Source organism: Heliangelus exortis, chromosome 1 (assembly GCF_036169615.1).
Source record: "Heliangelus exortis chromosome 1, bHelExo1.hap1, whole genome shotgun sequence".
NCBI lineage: Eukaryota > Metazoa > Chordata > Aves > Apodiformes > Trochilidae > Heliangelus > Heliangelus exortis.
The window spans coordinates 178,737,241-178,743,593 of record NC_092422.1 but is presented as its reverse complement, the minus strand read 5'-3'; the positions used below and the strand labels follow the sequence as shown (position 1 = coordinate 178,743,593).

Genomic DNA, 6,353 nt, shown 5'->3' with positions numbered 1-6,353 from the left:
CCAGGGATGGAGAATCCATTACTTCCCTGGGCAGCCCATTCCAATGTCTGATCACCCTCTTCCTAAAGAAATTCTTTCTAATATCCAACCTAAACCCCCCTTGGCACAACTTGAGACCATGCCCTGCATGGTCCCATGACAGAGCAACCAGGGGTGAAAGGGCAGGTGCTCAACTCAGCCTTTGACAGAGCACATCTCCACTTGTCTCCTTACTATGGTGCAAAAAGTTTGCATTTAAGCAAAGCTGGAATGCTGCAGCCCCTCAGAAGATGTGTTTGTCTGAGAGTGCTTGAAGTCTGTTTCCACATAATGATTTACAAGTAACTATTGCCTCTGCTCCATGTAGCTCTGGCCTTTGTCCTGTTCTAGGAGACTTGCTTTGCCATGGTAATTTTCCTGACAGGAGGCGTCAACCTGCATCCATCAACCTGCATGGAGCTCAACTCCAATATTAAAGAGTCAGGCCAGCATATGCATCTATGTATATATCTAAAGGTACATGCGTTAAGGCCTATCTATATATAGTAATATTCTTCCATAATCTAAATATATTCTCTACATCATAATTTATTGAACATTGTATCTATCCCCAAATTTTCTTCTGCTACATTTGAAAAAACTAAATACTTGTACATTAAACATGATCTGTAGAAAAAGGTGTTAGGCAATTAGATTCTGAAGAAAGGGAGACGCTGTAATTGTTTTTAATAAAATGAAAAATTAGAGATTTTATAAGCTAAATGATCCATTTGCTGACGATTGGGCAACAATTGGTGAGGAAAACAATTGCTATCTCTTTAGCTTAAATTCAAGTTTTCCCCTATGGCTTAATTTTATGCAACCTGATATATTGTTGGGTTTTCTTTTGCTTCTGTGGCAGTTAAAAAGCAGAGACTTGTTAGAAGGTTAAAAGGAGAAGAATCACTTTCTGAAATAGCAAAAGCAGTATGGAGAAGTAGATTCTTATCCACAGACAAAAGGAAATCTTCCCACTGACATTTTAAGCTCTGGCTTGAGGCCTTCAAGTGACTTTGGATGAGACAAAGAGTTCCATCAGATTATAAAAAAAATATAAATATGGGCAGAGTTGACATGAATTAGTGTAGCATAAGTTCACAAATTTCTTTAATCATGTTTAATTTTCATATCAACAAATGAAAGTTGTAAAACTCAACTTGTAGTTTCCTGGAATAATTAGTTGTAGAGGAAGGTACCAACAGTTTGGCTTTGAAAATGTCTGATACTTGATACAGGTAAAAATATCCAAGGAACAGCGATTTACATGCATTGTAGTGATTACAGGTATCTTAGGAAAAGAACAAACAGGAGCTGAGCTACTCAACCAAACAGAAAGGGAAATTATTGTCTTTGAACAGTTTCTGATGTTCCTGGCTGCTCCGAGTCAGTGACTTTTTCATTGTGTTCTTTCCTGCCCTGACAGCAGGTGAGTGGACTTCTGCCACCATGCACATGTTTTCACTTCTCTCCTGGCTGAACAGCCTCTGTCATTTCCCTGGGTGATCCATCCCTTTTCCCCGTGGCTGCAGGGTCCTCTTTGTCCCATTGAGAGCTGTTTGTTCTGATTCTCCAGCTGCAGAGAGCTCACAGCTCTTCTCAGATCCTACTTGGAGCAGGAGGTAGGATTTCAGGTCAGAAAAGCCCTCTGGTTCAACCTCTGGTCAAAACAGAGGCCAACATCAGATTTCTCAGGGCTTTGTGCTGTTCTTGTCTGAATATCTTCAAGGATGGTGTCCCCACAGGCCACCTCTATGCCTTTCCTAATGTTTGAGGACCCTCATTCACACAGAGAAGACAAGGGGTAATGGGCAGGAGTTGCTCCTAGGGAGATTCCAGTTGGACAGAAGAGGAAAATTTTTAACTCAGAGGACAGCCAGACATTGGAATGGTCTCCCAGGGGAAGTGATAGATTCCTCCACTTTGGAAAGTTTTAAGTCTCAGCTCAGCGGGGTGCTTGGGACTTCTCATACAAAGTACAGTATGAGAAGGGTTGGACCAGATGATCCTTGTAGTTCCTTCCAACCTGACATTCTATGATTCTGTGATTCTATGATTATGGAGCTCTTACAGACTTGCCATTTTCAAACTTCTAGAATCCAAAGAAGTTAATTAGATTATACTGTTTCATTTACGCTAGAGAATGCTTCATAATGTCAGCCAACACAACATGTGTAGGCATACTCTTTGCTCCTGTTTCTTTACTTCCTAATTTATTTTATCTATTTTATAATACACACGATACAGTAGAGCAGTTATGGAGTACCTAGAGTGTAGGGGGTAGCAGAAGGGGAAGAAAGTCATAAAATTTACATTTCCTGCCCATCATAAGTACTATCAAGTGTATTTCCATGAGCCATATCTGAACATAATTCCATGGACAGGATCTTAGATAATGTTATTTGCTTTGAGGATCCTAAAGATATACTGATAGCTGAAATCAGGAAGTTCAGTTCCATGACTGCAGAGAATTTTCTGCATTATTAGATTTTTCTTATTTCTGTAAGGAGTTTATGTGTTCAAAGATGAGATCCATGAGGTGAGTCATAGGCCTTGATTGCATTTCCATCTGTTGCTTTCACTGCTCCTGCACAAGATTTATTTTCCCAGGCTTTTCTTTTTTTCTGTCTAGAAAAAAAACATACCAGTATTACTACAATATGGTCTTAATAAAGCATATGGGAAGTATAAAACATTGTATGTGTATGGTGACATATTGATAATCAGGGAAACATCACTGGGCAGTATTTATATACTGTCTCATGCAGAGATTGGCTGTTGAGAGCAAAAACCTTCCAGTCCATGTCTCTGGTTGGTCCATTGCAATGCTTACAATATTTCCACACCAAAATGAAAATTAAAAGAGGGAAAAATACAGTTTTTCACAACGAGTAGTGTGGCCCAATTTTCAACTGTGTTTTAGTTAAATGAGTTATGTTAGCTAGAAATCCATCACTGGTGCCAGCAACAATACTTGTGGTTGGTGCTTGTCTCCCCTCTTGGCTGCCCACAGAATACTGCCACATCAGTTTTCTATCTCTGGTATTTTGCTACTGCACACTAGAATAGAAATTGTCAAATAAAATCTTTGTAAACACACCATAAGTTCAAACTTCCCCTTTGGACATTTAGCTGTTGCTAAAACATCACTTTTAGACTAATTTGCAGTTTACTTCTCAGAGACAAGCCCATTTTTCTTGAGTGCCTTGAGTGCTTAGAAAGCTTTGAACTCTGAAAGAGAAATGTTCCAACCAAATAGGGTTAATAAATAATTTACTTATCTTGATTTACAGGGCTGGATTCTATTTTTACTCATACCAGTTGTACACTTGTATGGCAATATTAAAGTGGTTTCTTTCTGTAAGATGAATGATTTCCCCCCCTCACAGTGAAAAGAAAGAGAAGACGAAGAACTATGAATATTTTCTTATACTCCTTCCCTTTTTTTTTCTTTTCTTTTTCTTTAAATAAATTTGATTGCAAGAAATAAGAACAGATAAGGAAAGTAGTTCCTGATTTGTGATACATGGTGATTCTGTGAAGGAAGATGATAGTTGCAAATGATGCAATTCAATATAATATAGAAAATGTACATTCATTTCAAATAAATATCCATAAGTATATGATTTTTAGGTGGGAGTGTAATGATTTTCAACGTGTTTACGTTGAATATGACTATTTAGGTTGTAGCTCAGTAATTATTAGAAGCTAAATTCATAACAACTCAAAGACCTTGTATCACTTTGTCTTCCCTGTATTTCCCACAGCATGGAAGTTAAAATGAATGTGGGTTGCTTACCTGGAAAACTATTTTATCTTTCTGGAATTCCCTTAAAATAAGAGGCATGACTAATCTTACAGCAGCCTTGTTCCATGAACCCAGTGAAGTTTTTCTCTGACTTCTCATTTTACAAATCTATTGGCAAATATAAGTCTTTTCTTCCCTCATTGCTTACAGGTGTTGAGGCGAGTAAGGTTGTCCTGCTATTCATGCTTGTTTAGTGATTCTGCACCTTGTCAGAATACCCCTGATGGCTTTGCATGCTTTTTTATACAGTTATACCTCTCCTTTTACTTAGTTACTTTTTTTTTTCTCGAGTTTTCAAAGCTCAATACGAAAGCTTTCTGAATTAAAACTCTTCTGTGGGGGTGGAGGAGGAATTGTCTAAGATCTCAGACACATCAGTCATTTGAGTAATTGTGATCACATTAGGGTTAACGTTTGTGTCTATCAAATGGTGCATAAAAGTGTTACAGAAAAAAATTAAGCAAATAAAGCAGAAGTTCAAGCTGCTCTTTCTGTCAAATACTTGTGTTTGTTCTTCACAGAGAGACCAATTTTTTTGTTCATTATAAATTCAGCCTTTAAGTTTCACGTTCGCTAAGTACACTTATACTAATGGTCAATATGTTCTTTAAATATCAAATAATTTTGTATTCCTTTTCTTATTTTTTTCTTCTAATAATGACTTCTGTTGTAGGATTGGATTTCTGTTGAAACCAATGCTAGGTCGCTATTATTGATACCATTTAACTAGTAATTGAAATGACCTCTAAATTACTTTTTTAAATCTTGTATTGCTATATTTAAGAAAAAGAATAAAAAAGAACACAAGAATGAAATGAAGTGAAATGCTGAAGTTCTTATGGTTTATCAAGAAAAGAGGGCCTTTACAAATTAAGGTTATGAGATTCATCTCTTCTCACTTCAATTATCTAAAATTTTTGTCCATGGGGTAATGTAGGCTCATTTTTTGAACTAGGAAGATAGGTAGGTAGATAGATGATAGACAAATAGATAGATAGACACCTCAAAAAAATACTTTCTCTTCTATTCTAGAAACTTACCTTTCAGTAACATTAACTACTTCACAGACATCCCTGTCTTTCTCCCTTGACTAAATGTGGTTTACCCAACCCTTAGATAGCCAGTGAAGGATTCAGTCACCTGAACACAGGCCACTGCAAACCCCAGTGTAAGAGCAGTGTAAATTACTGCTGCAGAGGGCCTCAGGTCTCCTAAATATATAATTTTAGCCAACCTTACACAAATATGCTACAGTGCCTAAGCAGGAGACTCTGAAGTGCTTAAACCAACACCAGATGCCTGTTTTAATGGAGTTTAGTTTTTTGGCTTGCCTTAGATATAGCAACTTTTTATGTAATAGCACTAGTGTGGCACAGACACAAAAATGTACCTCCATCCTTTTCAAAGTTTCTTGAAGTTTTTTGGGAATATCATTCAAAGACTTCTGATCTGAGTGCATGAAGGCAACCTTGGGTCTTGAAGTGGCACAGTCATGAGCAGATACTGCTGAATCTGTCCTTCTCAGCTGTCAGCCATTGGCTCTTTCCAATTTGCAAGTTTCCATGCAGCCAAATCAGGCATCTTTGTTCCATGTTCCCCAGCGCCCTCCTTCCAGTTCTAGATTTAGCAAGGACATTGCAATGGCAGTAGTGAGGTTTTACTCATTTCTCTGCAGAAGTTCTCCTGGCAATATGTAATGCTTTGGATACAACATAAACCACTGAACCTGGGGTGTCTCCAGGCCCACAAAACCTGTCATGGCCTGGTGTGCATTTAGTTGAGGTCTCTGAGCTGGAGTATTCCATTGTGGCACTCCATTGTGTGGTGTAGACATGGCCTTAGGCAGACTCCCACAGGCATATGCAGAGGAGGGAGGGAGGGGGGCCTTTTCTTCAAACCAGTATGGTAAACCACATCTTTAATCTCAGTTAGGCACTGTGGGCCTTCACTCTGCTTCTCCAGCAGACCAGTATGCTTGGCGCCATCCTGCCCCAGACTGTACAGGTGCATGAAGAAGAGGAAGAGGCCACCTGTGTTCTTTTCCCTACTTGGCACACCTTGGACTGCAAGCCAGGATTCTGCCTTGAGCATCCATTCTAAGAGAGGATATCATACAAATAAAAACAAAGACTTTCATTCTATCATGTCATTAAATAGTAATCCCAAAGTAGAAATTATGTACAGCGTCTCCAAGATTTATTCTTTATATTTAATGTTGTCTGTTTTTAATGTTCAGTTGTAAACCCTCTGGCTTTCATTGCAATAAAACTCATCTTCAAAGTTCTGAAGCAATATGAAGTTTCTCAATGCTTCTTAAAAAACCTCACCCAGTTTCAAAGGTGTCTGATTTCAGAAGCTGATTACTTGGCTGAATAAAATATCTTTACTCACTTGTTTGAGCTGTAAACTTATGTCATCCTAAAAGCTCAATTTTTTTTTTTTTTTTTGCATGGAGAGAAACTGTGACTGATCATAAGCTCTAAAAAAGTAGTTTTCTACTGAATGTGTGACTGAGAAGATTCAAGTTTGT

General features: G+C 38.1%; 1 long non-coding RNA gene across 1 annotated transcript; it reads right to left on the bottom strand.

Annotated features, from left to right (window-relative positions):
- Positions 1–2,486: 2,486 nt before the first annotated feature.
- On the bottom strand, positions 2,487–5,676 carry LOC139799167 (uncharacterized). The gene is made up of 2 exons (XR_011727128.1): positions 5,214–5,676; positions 2,487–2,643 (listed from the first exon to the last, which is right to left on the bottom strand). It is a non-coding gene; the product is annotated as an uncharacterized lncRNA (long non-coding RNA).
- Between the last annotated feature and the right edge of the window lie 677 nt (positions 5,677–6,353).